We start from the raw sequence: 23,368 nt of genomic DNA, 5'->3' as shown, positions 1-23,368 counted from the left end.
TGTGCCTTGCCGTGTGGCAGAGGAGTCAAGGATCACCAGTAGCCAGTCTTCAGGAAGAAACCATCCTCTTGTTGATGCCTTGACTTGGACATTCTCATGGCCACCAACTGTGTTACCTGGTCTTCATTGCATGATCTCGTGGGAAATTCAAGCTCAGGAAACTGGCACAAAGGATGATACTCTGGCTACTGCTATTGCTAGGGAATCAACAATTCATCATTGTACTAGGGATTGGTGTCCATGCTCCCCTACCTCCTGAAAGTGACTCTGAGCTGGAGAGAAGAGTGTGACCAAGAACCTGAATGACAAATTAGTGGACATCTATATTATTATTGTTGTTGTTGTTATTGTTATATTTTCCTGCCCAGCATCCAATCTTCTTTCCCATTAGGGAAACTCCATCCTCCCTCAGTCCTTGTGATTTGTTGGTGTAGGACTCATCCTAGGGGTGGTTAAAGAACCCAGGCCTAAACAATCAGAACATTTCATCCCTCTGATCACAACATTTGGTTCAGGAATGAGGAAATAACTTACCTTTTTTTTAAAATCCAGTTTGAGTTGACTCAATTGAAAGAGTCCATCTTCAGTAATATAATTGGAAATCGAGATCAATGGGCGATTGGGGATACTTCTAATGGCCACAGGTCAACAGAATTAAATCCTCGATGAGGAGTTGATGAGGATGGTTTCTTATGGTCCCCCGGCATCACCGAAGAAGAGGCTTGCTCTGATGGACTGACCCAGGTGTAAAATCTGCCATGCACATGTTTTCATTAGCAGTGAGGATTATCATGATACCATAAATCAATAACCTTTATTTAAACCATACAAGTCCCTCTTCTTGGATTCACTACTTGTCAATGAGTCATTTGGACTTCAATTTAGCCTTTCTTTACTGGGAAGGTAAATATATAAACATATAGCAGGTGAAACTTGTGCCCTGAAGGTATTTGGTAGGGTGTCAATAAATTCCTGGTCTGGTTAAAAATTATTTGTTGCTTATTTGAAATTCAAATTTAATGGGTGCCCTATATTTTATCTGGCAGCCCTATCCAGGAGGTTCAGTTAGCCTAAAGCTACTCAGACGATACCTTGTCAAAGATCAACAACGAGACTGTCACGGAGCTAAGCACATATACATCATCCACTGCAGGGGAAGATATGGGATCCTTTGAGCTCCATTTCCCAAACTTTCAAAAATCCAGCGTTAGTTTGACAGGGTGGGAGGGCATGTGCAGGGCAGAGTTATCAACCACTATCTGCCAGGTGGAGAAGTTTTCCTCCCAATGACCTTCAAATGACAGTCAAATATACAACCCGGGAGAAGGAGAAGAAGCAGGCCCCCTGGTACAGAATCTGACTCATACTGCCCCAAGGGCAAGCTGAGCAAGTCCAACACACCTGAAATCCTGTATAACCACAAGGAGGACCAACCCAGGGTCTGGAGCCAATACCATCCAACTCTCTTGAAGCAACTAAAAGACCTCAAAAGATACACAGGGCTTAACAAATACAGGGAAATGTGCTGAGGAGGAGGGACAGGAAGAGAACAAGGCAACCTCACTAGAGACTCAGAACAGCTAAGCACAGGTTAATGAAGGCAGAAGAGACATCTCAGAGGGAAGCACAGCATTACCTGAAAACAACTGGCAGGAAATGTTTGGTTTTTTTATCTAGGGGTTAACCTTGAGTGGTCTTTCCCTAAAGTAGAAAGTGGTAAGAGAGAAAAAAGGCCAAATAGAAGCCTCTTTTTTTTTCTGTGTAGGGAGGGTACATTGATGATTCCAAATCACCATGCCCAATGTGCTTTCAGAATCCAATAGCAGTTCTGATCATCACTTCCCACATCCAATGCACTATCATGACTAAGTCCTGAAGCAGGGGAACCAGTGAGATTTCAAGGAAACAAGTCCATGAGCTGATAAATACTTCTTTCAAGACATGAAGTAAAAAACATCAAAAAGAACAGGACCACATGATGCTTTTTGGTGTTTTTTTTTACAGCCTCCGCCTTGGGAATCCCTAGTTCCCACTAACCCAGTATTTCTCAAACTGTGCTACTAGAGACATTAGTAGATGTTGCATGGAAGAAAAAAAAGTTTCAGTGATGAAATAAGTTTGGGGAATGTTGTATACATGTAAGAATGATAAAGTCCTGCAGTAAGGGAACCTATTAAATTTTATTTAGATACCTGCTTCCCAAGTGTATTTGACCACAGAACCATTTAAAGGAACATCTATTGCCATCTCCCAGAATATTGGAAAATGCTGCTTAACCATTTTTGTGAAAATGCCTCATCTCAAGAATGGGAGAAATCTGTCAACATTAGGAACACCCAGGAATCACATATCAAATGATTTTCAAAAATTTGTATATCAAAGTTTAAGGCAACAATTCAAAAACTGGAGAATCTTGTCCTTCTGTGAGGCCATTTTGCAATAGTAAATACAGTAAGGAAAGCTAAAATTAGGTTTAAAGGCCCACAGCAAAAGACTACAAAGAACGGTACTTAGTTGCTCTGCTTAGTCATGGCCTGGCCAGGAGGGAAAAGAATAGCACTTGGTGGAGTCTCCTCTTACTGCTTTGATGGGGGACACCCCACACACACTCCAACTTCCTCCAAATAGTTCAGACCAAACTTCAAAGCAGTCATGTACCAATTAGCCTGTATTTTTTCTCCTAAAGTAGAATAACCTAGAATCTAAGGTTTCTAAGGGAAGAGACAAATGGCTCATGCTGGCACTGTCAAAGCTGTCAAAGGAATACCTCCTTATTCTCTCTAGATGCAGTCCCCAAGTAGCACCCTAAGAGTGATAAGAGGACACACTTCTTGGTGTTCTTCATGGCAGGGTAAAGCACAGCCCGGACAGCTTCTGAAAATACCTCGTGTACCCCATCCTGCATCAGGGCTGAACATTCCAGATACTTCATAGCCCCCACCTGCTTAGCCAGAGAGGTCCCTTGCTGAGGAGTTGTGGGCACTAGTATCTGTTCCTTCAGCCTCTTCACTGTCTCAAGATCACTCCACAGGTCCCTCTTGGTGCCTACCAGCAATAAAGGTACATTGGGGCAATGATGAGAGACCTCTGGGTGCCACTTATGCTTCACATTGGCATAAGAGGATGGGTTGCCGATGGAAAAACATGACAAAGATATTGGTCTAGGGGTAGGACAGTGTTCGCAGTCAGTTATACTGCTCCTGGCCAGCTGTGTCCCATAGGTTCAGGATGATGATCTGGCCACCCACAGACATCTGGGCACTATAGTTGTCAAAGACAGTGGGGACATACTCCTCAGGAAAGGCATTTGTTGTGTAGCTGATGAGGAGGCAGGTCTTACCTACAGCCCCATCTCCTTCAACCACACATTTGATTGTCTGCATTCTTCCCTTGGAGTCCTATGTATAAGAGAGAAAGAGTGTTCAGAGGTGCTTGGTCATTTAGGTAGCCTATGCTTTATAAATATTTCTCTCTGAAAAGAAAGAAAGAGGGTAAGACCCTGTATTCATCAGCCAAAGGGGTGCTGATGCAAAGTACCAGAACTCTGTTGGCTTTTATAAAGGGTACTTATTTGGAGTAGAAGCTTACAGTCACAAGGCCCTAAAGAGTCCAACTCAAGGTACCATAAGAGGTACTTTCTCACCCAAAGTCATTGGCCATATGTTGGAGCAAGATGGTGGGCGATGTCTGCAAGGGTTCAGGCTTCCTTCTTCCTTTTAAGGCTCCATGGTCCCAGTTTCTTTCTATCTCGGCTGTAGGCTAGTAGAAGGCTTGGCTCTCTCCCCAGGGCTTCTTTCCAGGCTTAGCTGCTCTGTTCGCTCCGCAAGATCAGCTGTAGACTATCAGGCTCTTCTCTCTTCCTGGGGCATCTGCCATGTCTAATGAGCTGTCTCTCTTCCTCTGTGAATCTTCTCTGTGTATCTAATTCTGTGTGAGAGTCTGTTTTATCAGCCACCAAGGGGCTAGGATTCAACACTGAGTCACACTCTAATGATGTGGTTGAATCAAAGCCCTAATCCTAACATAATTTAATCAGACATCTTTGCTGAATCTAATACAATCAAAGGGTTATCATGGCCAGAGGAACAGACCAGTTTACAGATATAATCTCTTTTTGGAATTCATAAGTAATCTCAAACTGCCACAGACCTCCACTCCCTGTCCCTTCAACGCCATAGATGAGTTGGCTGGAAAGGTTGTATAGGGCAAGGATTCCATGGACTGCTAGAGGACAGGTCCAAGAAGCCACGTCTGAAGTTGTGTGCAATATTATGTGTATGTGCATGGGCGCATTTTTTTTCTGGAAAGATCATAAGCTTTCATCAGATATTCAAAAAAGACTGTAAACCTGAAAAGATTAAAAGCCATTCTAATTGAAAGAAGGTTCCCAAGGTTGAAACAAAAGAAATACATGTGATTTCAGAAGTCTACTTCACCCATTTGGATACTTTTTCTTACCTGTAAATAAAAATACAATGTAGAGAGAAAAAAAGGAAGAAGAAGAAGAGGAGGATGAGGAAGAGGATGAAGATGAGGAAGAGGAAGAAGAGGAGGAAGAGGAAGAGGAGGAAGAAGAGGAAGAAGAAGGAAGCAGATTTGGCTCAATGGATAGAGCATCTGCCTACCACATGGGAGGTCCAAGGTTCAAACCCAGGGCCTCCTGACTGGTGTGGTGAAGCTGGCCCACATACAGTGCTGATGCATGCAAGGAGTATCCCCTGCGTAGGGGAGTCCCATGCACAAGGACTGCACCCTGTAAGGAGAGCCGTCCCATGCAAAACAAGTGCAGCCTGCCCAGGAGTGGGGCCACATACACAGAGAGCTGATGCAGCAAGATGATGCAACAAAAAGAGACACAGAATCCCAGTGCAGCTAACAAGAATACAAGCAGACACAGAAGAACACACAGCAAATGTACACAGAAAGCAGAAAACTGGGGGGCGAGGGGTAAGGGGAGAGACATTTTAAAAAAAGAGGAAGAAGAAGAGGAAGAGAAGGAAGAGGAGGAAAAGGAGGAATAATAATAATAATAATAATAATAATAATAATATGGCTCTCACTTTGGGTCTGTTACTGTAGACTCAGCAAATGAAATGCCATTCCCGAAAAACAGGGACTTCAAAATACTGGAGAGTTAGCCTCAGTCATATGGAGAAGTGGTTAAGAGTTCCAAGCTCTGCTGGGGTTGATGTATGCTCAGGAGACTTTAATCTCTGGATTGTCTATGTGCCAGCTGGGCCCTGAGCCTCAGCAGAGTTGCAACACCTACTCTCCAGTTTGTTGGACTTACCCAGGTCAGCTAACAGGGAGGTAATGATGGTCAACCACCACACCAGGGAACCGAGGGAGTCTACAGCTGCAAGCAAAATTCCATCCATCAGCCATGTGGGATCTGAGCCCCCTCTTGATTTAGAGGTGAAATGGATGTCGCCATACCAGGGTCCTCAGGATGGAGGAATAAAATATGGATTAGAGTGGACTTACTGGTATTGTACTATAGAATTATTGTGACTCTAGCTATGGAAGAAATTATATCACTGGTGTGGAGACAGTGGCCATGGGAGTTGCTGAAGGCAGGGAGGGGGAGAAAGAGGTGTGATATTGGGGCATTTTCGGGACTTGGAGTTATCCTCAATGATATTGCAGGGACAGATGCAGGACATTATATATCCTGCCATAACCCACTGAATGGACTGGGATAGTGTGTAAACTACAACATAAACTATAATCCATGCTGTACAGCAATGCTCCAAAATGTACTCATCAAATGCAATGAATGTACTACACTAATGAAAGAAGTTGTCGATGTGGGAGGATTGGGGGGTGTGGGGAGTGGGTTATATGGGAACCTTTTATATATATATTTTTATGATTTATTTATTTTTCTCCCCTCCCCCCCCCACCCCGGTTGTCTGTTCTCTGTCTATTTGCTGTGTCTTCTTTGTCTGCTTCTGTTGTCAGCGGCATGGGAATCTGTTTCTTTTTGTTGCATCATTTTGTTGTGTCAGCTCTCCGTGTGTGCGGTACCATTCCTGGGCAGGCTGCACTTTCTTTCACGCTGGGCGGCTCTCCTTACAGGGCGCACTCCTTGCGCGTGGGGCTCCCCTATGTGGGGGACACCCCTGTGTGGCACGGCACTCCTTGCGCGCATCAGCACTGAGCGTGTAGACAGACGCCCTAACCACTGGGCCAAGTCCGCCTCCTCTTATATTTTTAATGTAACATTTTGTGTGATCTATGTATCTTTTTAAAGAAAGATAATTTTAAAAATGAAAGAAAAAAAAAGAGTTCCAAGCTCTGAAGTCAGACTGCCTGGGTTAAAAAAAAAAAAACAGTTCCACTTTTTCCTAAGTGTTCTGAATATGGGCAAGTTTTTCACCTGAAGATTAAATGAAAGAATGCATGTATAGTATTTACTAGTCCCTGTCACTTAAGAAGTATTCATTAAATGTTAAGCACTACTATGACTTCATAAAATTCTTCTCCTACTAGGGAAGGCAAAAATTCTGTTATGTGGTTACAGTACTAGACTAACCATGGATTCTCATCCCCTCCCTACCTTATCTGGATTAAGCCACCGGGCATGACCCTATTCTCATCTATGTCTTCATTAGTCAGACATTTTAGAGTAAGTTATATGGTACAGATGATATCCAAGAAGCTTGTTTACTATGAGTTCCCACGTTTTATACCCACAATATCAGTACCCTTTCAATACCCTCTCCTCAGTTTAGGCCCCAAGAACCCCATTTTCTTTAGATTCTGAACTACTGCCTAATTTCAGACCTGAACCTCATAGCATTAACTTCTTCAAGCGTCAGAACATGAATGATATGGAATAGTCATGTGTATTTGTTTACAGGGGAAAAAAAGATCATTCATTTCTCACTTTAGGGGAAATACATTCCCCATCCTGTTATCTTGTTGGATAAGGTCTATATTAGGTCTTATCATAGCACCCCCACCCCCCACCCCCACACACACACCAAAAAAAACCTACCTCATTTGGATCAGGGTAAAGAAAAGAAAAATTGGCCTTCAGAGTATGCTTCACATAGGCCCACTAGGGGTAGCTGTCTCCCCACACAGAACCAATTCTGACCTGAAGGCATTCTAGCTAGAAGCCTTCTTTATCAACAGGTGGCACATCCAGAGCTTAAGTCAGCTCTAGTAGGCAAACCACCCTAGGGTATGTACTTACCATCAGCTCTGTCTTTTTCTATCTAGGAGTAGGCATATGGATCAATCATACAAGGTAGATGGGAGTATCCTTACCACCACAATCCTTGAGAACAGTCTTCCTTAACTTTCCCAGCCTGGATTCATTTCTTTCTCTGAATTCTTACAGCAATGACTACCCACACAACTTATCCTTTCTGCTTCTTCTGGGTATCATCCAATGCCTAACATCTCTGCTTTCAGGACAACAGAGCACCTCTGGGGGTTACAAAATCAGAGCAAAGCACTCAGGCAAAAGGACTGCTTTGCACTCCAAACTCAGCTCCTCATCTCTAAGAAAAGGCACCTATACTCATTTCTTCTTGTTTATATCTACCAATACCCCTGGTAATATAATGGTCTACAGAAAGTGGGCACTCAAATTATGTTGATGGCTGAGGGCCCAGATGATGAAATATAGCTAGAACATCCCAGGTCTGAAAGAAAAGCCAAAGCACTATCAATTTCATAGCAAACGCTATGAAAGGGAGGGTTCATTCAGAAAAAGTCCTTGATATTTTTATTGGGCTTGCTCTGTACAGCTCATTCATTTCTTCAGCCCACAACTTCATTATACTATTTTCTCTGCTTGTGTATATGTTTGAAATTCTCCACAATTAAAAAATTTAAAAGTAATGCTAAAAATAAAAACAACACTTTTTAAAAGGGTTGGGGGGAAGCGGACTTGGCCCAGTGGATAGGGCATCTGTCTACCACATGGGAGGTCCGCAGTTCAAATCCCGGGTCTCCTTGACCTGTGTGGAGCTGGCCCATGCACAATGCTGATGCGCACGGGGAGTGCCCTGCCATGCAGGGGTGTCCCCCACGTAGGGGAGCCCCACGCCCAAGGAGTGCGTCCTGTAAGGAGAGCCACCCAGCATGAAAGAAAGTGCAGCCTGCCCAGGAATGGTACCGCACACACAGAGAGCTGACACAACAAAATGATGCAACAAAAAGAAACACAGATTCCTGTGCCACTGACAACAACAGAAGCGGACAAAGAAGAACATGCAGCAAATGGACATAGAGAACAGACAACTGGGGTGGGACGGGGCAGGGGTGGGGGGAAGGGGAGAGAAATAAATAAAAAAATAAAATAAAACAAGATAGATGTGAACTTCTGGACTTTAAAAAAAGGGTTGGGGCTCCAAGAGAAGGCTAGAAGTTGTCAGAGAAAGACAAATAGTCTATGCTGTTCATCACCTACATGAGGAAATCTTGTTTATTACTTCAGTTCAGGATTTAACATGATACTGTCCCATTAAGGGTCACCCCCAGCTTTCCCCTCCTCCTCATCACCACTACGCACACACTCTCCGAGGACTTAACTCTCTGCAATTCGCAAAAGGTTAAAAAAAAAAGTCCCTGAATGCTAGAAGTACATAGACCTGTGGCATAGGCAGGCTGGTCCTATATAAAAAGGCAAACTAAATAATACCTAGTAATCAATGGCTGGGGCAGGAGTGGGAGTTGCTTTGGGGAATCAAAGGGAAACTAAACATTGAGAGCCTATTACAGGTATTGTGCTAGCTACTTTCATATACCTTATCTTATTTCAGCCTCACAATAGCACCATAAAGGAGATATTTAGGTATACCTATGGGACTGGAAATTGGGGAGAGACCTGGAGCTGCAGAGACCAGCACCCCAGAAGGCTCCCTCCTGTCCCTTCCGAATTAGTCATTCACTATTTTTTTAAAGATTTATTTATTTATTTCTCTCCCCATCTGCCCCCCCCAACCCTGGTTGTCTGTTCTGTGTCTATTTGCTGCGTCTTCTTTGTCCGCTTCTGTTGTTGTGAGCTGTGGTTGTGAGCAGCACAGGAATCTGTGTTTCTTTTTGTTGCGTCATCTTGTGTCAGCTCTCCGTGTGTACGGCGCCATTCCTGGGCAGGCTGCACTTTCTTTCGCGCTGGGCGGCTCTCCTTACAGGGCGTGCTCCTTGCGCGTGGGGCTCCCCTACACAGGGGACACCCCTGTGTGGCAGGGCACTCCTTGTGCGCGTTAGCACTGCGCATGGGCCAGGTCCACACGGGTCAAGGAGGCCCGGGGTTTGAACCGCGGACCTCCCATGTGGTAGATGGCGCCCTTACCACTGGGCCAAGTCCGCTGCCAGTCATTCACTCTTAAAATTATAGTTTAAGTCTTCTAATCTCATCTGATAAAGCATTCTTCTCCACATATGGAGTCTGGAAGGGCAGTCAATTTTCTCCTAGACTGGACACACAACATTAAAAGACCCGATAATGTCAAGACAAGGGTGCAGCTCAAAATACTACTGTTTCTAACATAAGTCTCCTTCAAGTTTCACCCTTCCTGCAAGATGAATCCATATCCACTTGAAATCGCTCTGTAAACTTCTGAAACCAAAACAATTCAGGTCCATAAAAGCCCCCATGTTTATTGATTACTTACTGCAACGTCATTATCTCCTAAACTGGGGAAGCTTTTCACATTGAAGACTAACTTCTTTGGCTCAAGACGGATGGGTCAAAGGAGACTTGAGGACAAAGGAACCAATGTGAACACTCCCCAATTGGGAGCCAGAAGAGTATCCAGCACTTGGAAACTTGAAGGGGAGACAATTCTACTCACCCAATTCCACAGCCACCACAAGCTTGCCAGGCACTTCCCTCACATCCTTCTTGGAGAGAAGGTTCTGGGATTTCAAATGGATTCGAGAGCCTGGGCAACAGTGGTGCCCTATATCAGGTTCAGAAGTAGCAAGAGTTAGCTCCATCTCCCTGCACATACACACACACCTCACCCCACCCTTGTATAGTAAAGCAACTGTTCCAGGAGAGGGGTGACTGGATTAGAGAGGAGTAAAGGTGGGGGTTGGTGGGATTGCTCAGAGAAAATTACCTGGCTAATCCTGACCGTCATCCTTCACATTTGCTTCTCAGGCACTCTCGCTGGGCTCGGCGGGCTCTGCTCCACATCTGGACAGCCACTGAGTCCCCTACCCCCGGGGTCAAACACAACCAAGAAGCAGTTTCCGGAGACCTCCTGGGAAGTGAAGTCTTAGCTGTCCTCGCTGTCAACAAGTCATAGGCTTCTAAACGACACCTTTGGGTAATTGAGAACTGCTTACATCCAGAGTTACTTAATCCAGAGAGGTCCCCAAGTCTCACCTTTCCTTTGGCAAACTCAGGGCACTCTTCTATCCCAGATCCTTGATCTCTCCTCAGGACCAGTGAGCAGTCAGGAACCTGAAAAGGACTTTGCAAACACTGAGGCGATAAAAGAAAACTAGGTAGTGAGTGAATTAGAGTCACCATGGATTAGTGACCATAGATTAGTTTGCACTTTCTAGAGTTTTATCTAAATGGAATCATACAGTATGTACACCTCACTGGCCAAACAATTTATACTTAGCATCATTCACTTGAGGTCCATTCAAGTTGTTGCATATATAAATAGTTCATTACTTTTTATTGCTGGGTAATAATTCCATGGTATGGGTGTACCATAGTTTATGTAACTTTTGGGTTGTTTCCACTTTGGGGTTAAGATGAATAAAACAGTTATAGACATCTGCATCTGGGTTTTGTGTGAATGTAAATCTTCCTTTGTCCATGTTTCAATTGGATTGTCTTTTCATTGTTGAGTTGAAGAATTCTTATATATTCTGGATATAAGTCCCTTATCACCTATATAATTTACAAATAACTTATCCTATTCTGTGAGTTGTCTTTTCACTTTCTTGATGGCACTGTTTGTGGCGCAAGGATTTAATTTTGGTGAAGTACAATTTAGCTATTCTTTTCTTGCTTGTGCTTTTTAAAAAGAATTATTCTGGTAACATATATACAACCTAAAAGTTCCCCTTATGATCATATTCAAATATATATTCAAATAATCCCATCGCGTTAATTATATTCACAATAATCACCACAAGTTACCAAAACTTCTCCATTACCCTAAACAGAAATTCTATACCAATTAAGCATTAACTCCCCATTCCCTATTCCACCCCAGCCCCTAGTAACTTGTAGTCTAGTTTCAGACAATATAAATTTGCTTATTCTAATTCATATCATATTGGTGGTTTGTATTAGACAAAGGGATGCTGATGCAAAGTACCAGAAATCTGTTGGCATTTATAAATGGTATTTATTTGGTGTAGAAGCTTACAGTTACAACACCCTAAAGAGTCCAACTCAGGGTTACTTCCTTACCAAACTCTACTGCCTTGTGTTGAAGCAAGATGGTAGGCAACATCTGCAAGGGTTTAGTCTTCCTCTTCCCTCTTAAGACTCTGTGGGTCCAGCTTCTTCCAGTCTCAGCGGTAGGCTGGCTTAGGGCTCGTCTCTCCCTGGGGCTCATTTCCGGGCTCAGCTGCTCTGGTCTCCCTTCACAAGGTCAGCGGTAAACTATCAGGAGAATGGCTCATCTCTCTCCAGGGCTCCTGCATCAAAACTAAGTTCTCTCCTTTGCCATGTCTTTTCCTGTTCTCCTGTGCACCTACTTCTGTGAGTCTTTTTGAGTGAGTGTCCATTTATATAGCCCACAAAGCGGGCAGGGACTCAAATTGAGTTGCCCTAATGAAATGGTCAAATCAAAACCCTAATCTTAACATAATTTAATCGAAGGCATCTCAGCTGAATCTAATACAATCAAAGGGTATCACGCTCAGAGGAACAGACTAGTTTACAAACATAATATCTCCTTTTTGGAGTTCATAAATAATATCAACTGCCACATGGTTCTTCAGAAAGTTAAGCACAGAATTACCATATGACCTGACAATCCCACTTCTAGATATTTGTCCAAAAGAATTGAAAGCAGGGCCACGAACACATATTTACACACCAGTTTTTCACAATAACATTATTCACAATCACCAAGAGAAAGAAGCAACCTGTGTCCATCAACAGATAAATGAATGGATTACCTAAATGTGGTATGTACAGATGATAGATAGACTATTATTCAGCCATGAAAAGAAATGACATTTTGATACATGCAATATTATCAAGAAAATGAAAAGACAACAGAATAGGAGAAAATATTTGGAAACCATGTTTCCAAACATGTTTTTATATTCTGGCTTAATATCCAGAATATAAAAAGAACTCCTACAACTCAACAACAAAAACACAAACAACCCATTTTAAAAATGGGCAATGGACTTGAATAGACATTTCTCCAAAGAAGATATACAAATGGCCAATAAGCACCTGAAAAGATGCTCAACAACCTTAGCCATTAGGGAAATGCAAATCAAAACCACAATGAGATACTACCTCACACTCACTAGAGTGAGAAGAAAGAGAGACAGAGAGAGAGAAAGAGGGAGGGAGGGAGGGAGGGAGGGAAGGAAGGGAGGAAGGAAGGAAGGAAGGAAGGAAGGAAGGAAGGAAGGAAGGAGAAAAAAGAGAAAGAAAGATAGATCTAGGTATATATTCAAAAGAACTGAAAGCAGGGATTCAAACAGATTTTGGGGGGGAGGTACTGGGGCCAGGGATTGAACCCAGGACCTCATATGTGGGAAACTGTGCTTAACCTACTGTACAGCTCCTTGAACAGTTATTTGTACACCAGAGTTCATAGTAGCATTATTCACAGTAGGCAAAAGGTGGAAGTATCCCAAATGTCCATAAGCAAATGAATGGATAAACAAAATATGGTATATACATACAATGCATATTAGTCTTAAAAAGGAATGAAGTTGGGAAGCAGCTGTGGCTCAATCAGTTGGGCTCCTGTCTACCATAGGGGAGGCGCTGGGTTCGCATCCCAGGGCCTCCTTGTGAAGACAAGCTGGCCTTCTGGCCTGCACCTGTGGAGAGCTGAGGCCCATGCCCGTGGAGAGCTGGTGCAGCAAGATGACCCAACAAAGGGAGACAAGCAGGCACAGAAGAACGCACAATGAATTGACACAGAGAGCAGACAGCAAGCAAGTGGCAGGGGCAGGAGATAAATAAATAAAAAATAAATCTTAAAAAAAAAAAGGGAGTGACAAGGGGAGAGTCAAGGTGAAGGGCAGCAGAAACCAGGAACTGAGATGGCATAGTTGACAGGGAACCTCTCTCCCATCAGAGGTCTCCAGGATCGAATCCCAGTAAATCCTGGAGGAGAGAAAATGAGAAGAGAAGACAACACAGATAGCAAAAACAGCAGGGCAGGAGGAGAGGAAGGAGGGAAAATAAGTAAATAAATCTTTAAAAATAAAAAGTTTAAGAAAAAAATTGGCCCAAGACTTGAATAGACACTTCTCCAAAGAAGACATACAAGTGGTCAATAAACACATGAAAAGGTGCTCAACATTATTAGTCAGGGAAATGCAAATAAACCACGATGAGATACCATTTATTACTTACTAGAATGGCTCCCATTAAAAAAAATGGAGAGCAACAAGTGTTGGAGAGTATGTGGAAAAATAGGAATACTTGTTCATTGTTGGTTGAAATATAAAATGGTGCAGTCACAGTGGAAAACAATTTGGCAGTTTCTTAGAAAGTTAAACATAGAATTACCATATGACCCAGCAATTCTACTCCTTAGGTATATAACCAAAAGATGTGAAAACGGGGACACAGACAAATACTTGTACATTAATGTTCATAGCAGCATTGTTTACAATAGCCAAAAAGGTGGGAACAACCCAAGTGTTCGTCAAAAAATGAATGGATAAACAAAATGTGGTATATACATATGATGGAATATTATGTAGCCATTAAAAGGAACAAAGTTCTGTTACATGATACAATTAGTTGAACCTCAAAAACATTATGCTAAATGAAATAAACCAGATTTTAAAGAATAATTATTGTATCATTCCACTTACATGAAATATCTAGAATAAGCAAATTCATAAAAACAAAGTATATAAGAGATTACTAGGTGCTGTGGGGTGGGAGGTTATTGCTTAATGGTACAGAGTTGAAGTTGATGAAGATGTTTTGGAAATACTGGTGAAGGTTGCACAACATTATCAAAGTAATTAATGCCACTGAATTTTACATTTAAAAGTGGTTAAAAGGAAACATTTTGTTATATATATTTTACCACAATAAATTCTTTAAGAAGTAAATTGCTTTCCTGTACACCAGCAATGAACAATTGGAACCTAAATTTAAAATACAACCCTATTTATATTAGTACCAAAAAATGAAATACTTTGGGTTAAATCTAACAAAATACATATAAGCTTTATACAGGACAACTACAAAACTATGATTAAAGAGACCAAAGTAGATATAAATAAATTGATAAAGGTTTATAGTATACATCTTTTTTCCCCAAAGATTTATTTTATTTATTTATTTTTCCAACCTCCCTGCCTCGTTGTTTGTGCTTGCTGTCTGCTCTCTGTGTCTGTCTTCTTTTTTTCCAGAGGCACCAGGAACCAAACCCAGGACCTCCCATATGGGAGGGAGGCACCCAATGGCTTGAGCCACCTCTGCTCCCACTTGTTGTTGTCTCTCATTGTGTTTCCTTGTTGTGTCTCTTTGTTGCATCATCATGTTGTGCCAGCTCACCATGCCAGCCCACTGCATTAGCTCACTGTCTTGCTTGTCTTCTTTAGGATGCACCGGGAACTGAACCTGGGATCTCTCATGTGGTGAGGGTAGTCTAGGAATGTAAATGTCAATTGAAAGAGAGCTAGAGAATAATCCAGGGACTGAATTAACACAGTAAATCCAGAGATGGATGAGAATTGTGGTTGATGGTACAGATGCAAGAGTGTCCTTTGTGAGCTAGAGCAGATGTACTTGTAGGGTGGTAGGAATGTGGAGAAGCATAAGAAAAATACAACTGGAGTGACCTATGGACTATGGTTAGCAGCAATACTGTAATATTCATGCATCTATGCTGAAGAGGTACTGTGTTGATAATGGGAAAGTATGGAAATAGAGTGCCAGTGTACACTATGGACCATGGTTAGTGGTTATGGTCTGATGATATTATCTCATATAATCTGTAACAAATGTTCCACCATGGTGTGGTGTGTTGATAGAAGGGTGTTATATGGGAGTTCTGTACTTGTGCATGATTGTTTTGTAAGTTCACAACTTCTGTAATAAAAACCTATTTTAAAAAATGATAATAGGGTGGGTTGGGAGAAAATACACCAAATGTAAGACATGGACTGTAGATAGTAGTAAGATTTTGACAATATTCTTTCATAATTTGTAACAAATGTCTCACAACAATGCACAGTGGGAAACGGACTTTGGCCCAGTGGTTAGGGCGTCCATCTACCACATGGGAGGCCCGCGGTTCAAGCCCCGGGCCTCCTTGACCCGTGTGGAGCTGGCCCATGCGCAGTGCTGATGCGCGCAAGGAGTGCTGTGCCACGCAAGGGTGTCCCCCGCGTAGGGGAGCCCCACGCGCAAGGAGTGCACCCATAAGGAGAGCCGCCCAGCGCGCAGGAGGGAGCAGCCTGCCGAGGAATGGCGCCGCCCACACTTCCCGTGCCGCTGACGACAACAGAAGCGGACAAAGAAACAAGACGCAGCAAAAAGACACAGAAAACAGACAACCGGGGGAGGGGAATTAAATAAATAAATAAAAATAAATCTTAAAAAAAAAAACAAAACAATGCACAGTGTTGGTGGTGGGTTGATGTATGGGGGCCCCTGTATGATGTTATGCTTGTTTGCTTTATAAGTTCACAACTTTTATTATACACTTACTATTTATGTATGTTCATGTATAAATGATATTATAATAATAATAATAATAGAGTGGGTTGGGGAAAAATACACCAAATGTAAGATACTTTGGTTAGTACTAATATCTTAAGGATGCTTTTTCATCATTAATTAAAAATGTTTCACAACAATGCAAGGTATTGGTGGTAGCATGAGGTATGAGAGCCCTATATGATGTTTTGTGTTTGTTTTGTAAATTTACAACTATTACTATATACTTATTGTTTACGTATGCTTATGTTTGTATATGTGCTGCCGAAGCAAGCACACGTATGCTTATGTTTGAATGATATATTTCAATAAATTAAAAAATTAAAATAAAAAATATTTAAAAATCTTTTGCCCACTTTGTTACTAGGCTGTTTTCTTATTTTTGAGTTATAAAAGTTCTTTATATGTTCTGCTTACACATCCTCTTTGTCAAATATATGTATTGTGAATATCTTCTCCCAGTATGTGGCTTGCTTTTTATTTTCTTAAATGAAATAGTAGAAGTCTTCTATTTTGATGAAGTCTCATCAAATTTTCCCCTTATGGTTAGTGCTTTTTTTTGGTCCCACATCCTGTGTAAACAATTTTAGCTATATTCTTTTGTTACTATTTTGAATGGAACTTCTACAATATTTTCTATTTAGTTATTTCATATACTTGGGGAAGTTGGTTATTTTGGTTTTATATTTTATAAACTGTCATCTTACATATAAACATCTTTTTGTTTAATAATTTATAATTTGATTCTCTTGGATTTCCATGTCTATTGCAAATAATGATAGTTTTGTTTCTACCTTCCCAATATTTTTATCTCTTATTTTGATTTCTCATTTCAGCAAACTGGTGGATTTACAGCATAATGCTAAATGGTAGCTAAGTTACCTATGAAAATCTCTGATTAGGTTTCAAGAAATACCAGTGAGAATGGACAGAAGAAGACTAAAGCTAGAGACACCAAAATCAACAGGACTTAGTAACTAACTGAGTAAAGGGGATGAAAGAGAATTATCACTTAGAAATAACTCAGATTGCAAGCTTAGAAACAGGGAAAATGAAGTTGCCATTATGAGACATGAGGAAGTTAAGAGAGTTATTCTGGGAAAAAATATAAATAAAGTTTTAGATTTCAGTTTGAGTTTATGATGGGGCTTTCATGCAAAAGTACCCTGCAAGCAGTTAGAAATAAAAATCGAAGTCTAGGTGAGAAGCCTGAGCTAGAGATAAAGAGTTTAGAGTCATCAGCAAACATGATTCTTGGAATAATGATGGGAATAGTTATCTGAAAGAAAGAAATTAGAGAAAAAGAAAAGAGTTCGATATTGGGTTTGAAGAATGCAGGCAGAAGGAAGTAGAGGAGCCAAAGGGAAAAAAAATAGAAAAGAAGGATTTAGAACAGAAGGAGGAGATACCGAATAGCTTCAAAAGTTATAAGGAATAACAACATGAAATAGAAAATGAGAGCTTAAGGAAAATAAGGGATACGAGTGGGAGTGCTTCAGAAATTAGCAATAAAAATATTCATAGGTTGGCAACTGTAAAATAAAACATTTTTGAGATACTTAGGGAAAACTAAATAAAACATTGGGTATTAGAAGATGTTAAGAAATTGTACGGGAGCAGGTATAGCTCAGTGGTCAAGCGCCTGCTTCCCATGTACAAGATCCGAGGTTCAATCCCCAGTACCGCCTTAAAAAAAAGTGTACATCTTATAAATGGTATTTTGGTTGTATTTTTTTCCTTTTTTTATTAGAGAAGTTGTAGGTTTACAAAAAAACCATGCATAAAATACAAAAATTCCCATATACCACCCTATTATTAACACCTTGCCTTAGTGTGGTACACTTAATACAATTCATGAAAGAACATTTTTATAATTGTACTATTAACTATAGTTCTTTGTTTACAATACAGTTCACTGTGTTGTACCAGACCTATTTTTTCAATAAGTTTTTATTCTAGTAACATATACACAATCTAAAAATTTCCCTATTAACCACATTCACAAATAATTCAATCCTGTTAATTATGTTCACAATGTTGTGCTACTATCACCACCATTCATTACCAAAACTTTATAATCAACCCAACTAGAAACTCTGTACAATTTAAGCATCAACTCCTTATTTCCTACCCCCACTCTGGTCCCTAGTAAACTATATTCTAGTTTCTGACTCCATGAGTTTACTTATTCTAATTATTTCTTATCAGTGAGGTCAAACAAATATTTTTCCTTTGGAGTCTGGTTTATTTTACTCAACATGATGTCTTCAGGGTTCATCCATGTTGCCACATGTATCAAGACTTCATTGCTTTTTATGGCTGAATAATAGTCCACTGTATGTATATATGCATTTTGTTCATTTCATTGGTTGTGGGGTTTTTTAAGGCCTCACCCCAATTTTTTTTTTTTTTTTTTTTTTTTTAGGTCCAGGGGCTGGGGATTGAATCTGGGACCTCATACATGGGAAGCCAGTGCTCAACCACTGAGCTACATCGGCTCCCCCAAGTTGATTTTTTCATTTGTTTGCTTGTTGTTTGTTTTTCAGGAGGCACCGGGGACCAAACCTGGGACCTCCCATATGGGAAGCAGGCACTCAACCACTTGAGCCACATATACTCCCTGTTGTGCTTTTTTTTTTTTTAAGATTTATTTATTTACTCCCTGCCTTGTTGTTTGCACTTACTGTCTACTCTCTGTGTCCATTCGCTGTGTGCTTTCTGTGTCTGCTTGTCTTCTCCCTAAGAGGTGCCAGGAACCGAACCTGGGACCTCCCATGGGGGTGAGAGGCACTCAATCACTTGAGCCACCTCAGCTCCCTGCTTTGTTGTGTCTTTCATTGTCTTTCCTCTTTGTGTTTCCCTGTTGGATCATCTTGTTGCATCATCTCGCTGTGCCTGCCCATCACACCAGCTTGCTGTCCTGCTCATCTTCTCCAGGGGGCACTGGGAGCCGAACCAGAACCTCCCATGAGGTAGGCAGGAGCTCAGTTACTTGAGCCACATCCGCTTCCCTGCTTTTTTAATAGTAGCCATTTCAGTGGGTGTGAAATGATATTTCATTGTGGTTTTGATTTGCATTTCCCTAACAGCTAGTGATGGTGAACATCTTTTCATGGGCTTTTTGTCTATTTGTATATCTTCTTTTGGAGAAATGTCTATTCAAGTCTGTTGCCCATTTTTAAAATGAGTTGTCTTTTTTTCTAAAGATTTATTTACTTCATTTATTTTTACTTATCCCCACCCCCAATGGTTCTCTTTCTGTCTACTTCATTGTTTGTACACCTTCTCCAGGAGGCACTGGGAACTGAACCCAGGACCTCCCACATGGGAGGCAGTGCCCAACACCCTGAACCACATCTGCTCTCCACAGGGTGCAGCATCTGCTGGCTTGTGGCATCTGTTCATTTAGGGGTCTGCTCATTGCAGCAAGTACAGTGTCTAGTTCATTGCGGCAGATGCAATGTCTAGCTCGTTGTAGTGGGTGCATGTAGGTTTACATTTACATGCACAGGAATGGATTTGCTTTTTTTTTTTTTTAAAGATTTATTTTTATTTACTTATTTCCCCTCCCTTCCCCTAGTTGTCTGTTTTCTGTATCTTTTTGCTGCGTCTTGTTTCTTTGTCCGCTTCTGTTGTCGTCAGCAGCATGGGAAGTGTGGGCGGCGCCATTCCTGGGCAGGCTGCTCCCTCCTTCACGCTGGGCGGCTCTCCTTACGGGCACACTCCTTGCGCGTGGGGCTCCCCTACGCGGGGGCACCCCTGCGTGGCACGGCACTTCTTGCGCGCATCAGCACTGCGCATGGGCCAGTTGCACACGGGTCAAGGAGGCCCGGGGCTTGAACCGCGGGCCTCCCATGTGGTAGACGGACGCCCTAACCACTGGGCCAAAGTCCGTTTCCCTGGATTTGCTTTAAGAACATAATTTTCTGGGGCCCATAAAAGACTCAAACCAGCACAGGTCCCATTTATCCATTTTTTCTTTTGTTGCTTGTGTTTTTTGGGTGTAAAGTCTAAAAAACTTGTCTAACACAAGGTCCTGAAGATGCTTCCTTATGTTTTCTTCTAGGAGTTTTATAGTTCTGGTTCTTATATTTGGGTCTATGATCTATTTTGAGGCTATTTTTTTATATAATGTGAGGTAGGGGTCCATTCTTTTGCACATGGACATCCAGTTTTCCCGGCACCATTTTTAAAGAGATAGTTCTTTCCCCAATGAATAGACTAGGCATCCTTGTCAAAAATCACTTGTGGGCGGACTTGGCCCACCGGTTAGGGTGTCCGTCTGCCACATGGAAGGTCAATGGTTCAAATCTCGGGCCTCCTTGACCCGTGTGGAGCTGGCCCATGCGCAATGCTGATGCACACAATGAGTGCCATGCCACGCAGGGGTTCCCCACATAGGGGAGCCCCACGTGCAAGAAGTTTGCCCCGTGAGGAGAGCCGCCCAGCTCGAAAGAAAGTGCAACCTGCCCAGGAATGGCACTGCCCACATGGAGAGCTGACACAAGATGACACAACAACAACAAAAAACACACAGATTCCCATGCTGCTGACAACAACAGAAGCAGACAAAGAAGACGCAGCAAATAGACACAGAGAACAGACAACGGGGGGGGGGGGGAAGAAATAAATATATCTTTTTAAAAAAAATCAGTTGTGAGCATGAGCAAGAACAGGGACAGAAGCCAGAGAGAGGAAACTGTGACATATGTTCTGGGCAGGGTTTGAGGTTTTAGAACCTTTTTAACAGGTACAGCAAGCACCCTGCTGCATTTCCAAATTGTGAAATTGGTGTGCAGTGGCTGGGGCCCAAGTGTGCTGTCCTGGTCACAATGCAGAAGTTCCTCAAGTGCAGTAGACATGTCCTGGCTCTCCCTCATCCTGTTCTGGGAATCTTCAGTACAAGGTTATCTATCCCAAGTGGAGAGGCAGGTACCAATGTGTATGCTGCAGTCCAGAGAGTAATTCTGCAAACTGCATTAAGGAAAAGGCACCAATGTTCAACCCACCTTCTGGTAAATCTGACGGGTTCCTCCTCCTTTTTCAAGGACAAGGTTCCAGAACATGCACAATAGTCCTCTTCTTGAGGACTATTCTGGATCAGGCTCCAGCTCTGGATCAGGCTCTGGAAGTGGTTTTGCAGATGAAATAGAACAAGAATACCACCAAAGATGAAGATGATGTTTTCTATTACAATGCTCGGATACAGGCCATTATATATTTTGTCAAAACCCATAAAACCTATAAAATTGTACCGTGCAAAGTGTAAACCATAATGTAACTTTTCTGTAATCTAAAACTTTTTTTAAAAATAAAGGTTATTATATGAAAAAGGAAAAGATTCCTATAATAAAAAAGGTATAATGAAGCCCAAAATTTTAATGTCTAGAGCTAAAATTTCAAATAATTTTATAAAAAACTTACCATATGGCCCAGAAATTCCACTTTGTTGTGGTTTAAAGCTGTTGGGTACTCTAGAAAAACATGTTCTTAAATCTAATCCATTCCTGTGGGTGTAAACCCATTACAAGTAGGACCTATTGATGAGGTTACTTCAGTTAAGGTATGTCCCACCTCAATCAGGATGGGTTTTTTTTTAGTTGAGAATTTGTTAGTTAACAAAACAATCATGCATACCATACAGGATTCCCATACATTGTCCCACCACTAACACCTTACATTGTTGTGACACATTTGTTACAATTGATGAAAGAACATCATCATAATATATTACCTCTATCTATAGTCCATAGCTTATATTTGGTGTATTATTCCCACAAGCCATATCAGGATAGGTCTTTTTTACTTTCTTTTTAAAGAAGTATTAGATTACAGAAAAGTTACATAGAAAATATAGGGGATTCCCATATATCCCACTCCTCTCTCTCTCACATTTTCTCCTATTAATCCCATCTTACATGAGTGTGGTACATTTGTTACAATTGATGAACAAATATTGAAGCATTGCTACTAACTACAGTCAATAGTTTACATTAAGGTTTACACTTTGCACCACAGTATTTTATAGGTTTTGACGAAATGTATAATGGCCTGTATCTGTCATTGCAAAATCATGCAGAACAATTCCAATGCCCTATGTTCCACCTATTCTTCCCTCCCGTTCCCCTCAGAACTTAGGGTGTTACAAGTTTTTCTGTTACTAAGATAATAATAAGTCTATTTTGGTCCATGGTTTCATTCCCCCAGGATGGGTCTTTTTTTTTTTTAAGATTTATTTATTTATTCCCCCCTCCCCTTGTTTTTTGTGCTCATTGTCTGCTCTCTGTGTCCATTTGCTGTGTGCTCTCTGTGTTTGCTCATCTTCTCTTTAGGAGGCACAGGAACCGAACCCAGGACCTCACATGGAGGAAAGAGGCACTCAATTGCTTGAGCTACCTCAGCTCCCTGCTTTGTTGTGTCTCCCATTTTCTTTCCTCTTTGTGTCTCCTTGTGTCATTGTGTTGCATCAGCTCACTGTGCCTGCCTGTTGCACCTCTTGCTCCTCTTCTCCAGGAGGCACTAGAAACTGAATCCAGGACCTCCCATGTGGTAGGCAGGAGCTCAATCGCTTGAGCCACATCTGCTTCCCAGGAATGGGTCTTAGTCCGATTATTGGAGTCCTTTATAAGAAAATGAAATTTAGACACACAGAGAGAGAAAGCCAGAGAAGTAAGAAGGTGAAATCAATGAAACTCAGAACAGAAGAGAACCAGTAGATGTGGTCATGGTTTAATGGGTACAGAGTTTCTGTTTTGGGTCATGAAAAAGTTTTGGTAATGGATGGTGCTGAATGGTAGCACATTACAAATGTAATTAATACCACTTAACTATATACTTAAAATGTTTAAAATGGCAATATTTATGTTATATATATGTTACCACCATAAGATAAATGAATAAGTTAAATAAAAATAAATTGAAAATAATTTTACAAAAACATCAGAGGTGGGGTAAGAACATGACGGGAGAAATAAAAGCAAGGAAAAGTCTTATATTGGGGAAGCAGACATGGCTCAACTGATAGAGTGTTCGCCTACCATATCGAGGGCCCAGGGTTCGATACCCAGGGCCTCCTGACCCTTATGGTAAGCTGGCCCATGTGAGGTGCTGCCGCGTGCAAGGAGTACCATGCCATGTAGGGGTGCCCCCACGTAGGGGTGCCCCACACACAAGAAGTGCACCCCGCAAGGAGAGCTGCCCCATGTGAAAAAAGTGCAGCCTGCCCAGGAGTGGCACCGCACACATGGAGAGCTGATGCAGTAAGATGATGCAACAAAAAAGAGACACAGTTTCCCAGTGCTGTCTGGTAATGCAAGTGGATGCAGAAGAACACACAGTGAATGGACACAGAAAGCAGACAACCAGGAGAAGGGGAGAGAAATAAATAAAAATAAATATTTAAAAAAATAGTCTTATCTTGGGAGAGCAGATGGGGCTCAAGCAGTTGAGCACCTGCCTCCCACATAGGAGGTCTCAGGTTCAGTTTATGGTGCCTCC

The 23,368-nt window shown here is 41.7% G+C and overlaps 1 pseudogene; it reads right to left on the bottom strand.

The window, feature by feature from the left end:
• Nucleotides 1-2,755: 2,755 nt before the first annotated feature.
• Nucleotides 2,756-3,492, bottom strand: LOC131277125 (rho-related GTP-binding protein RhoG-like; annotated as a pseudogene).
• Between the last annotated feature and the right edge of the window lie 19,876 nt (nt 3,493-23,368).

This window comes from Dasypus novemcinctus, chromosome X, assembly GCF_030445035.2.
Source record: "Dasypus novemcinctus isolate mDasNov1 chromosome X, mDasNov1.1.hap2, whole genome shotgun sequence".
Taxonomy (NCBI): domain Eukaryota; kingdom Metazoa; phylum Chordata; class Mammalia; order Cingulata; family Dasypodidae; genus Dasypus; species Dasypus novemcinctus.
Note: the sequence above shows the minus strand (reverse complement) of the source record. Positions and strands in the feature narration are given on the sequence as shown.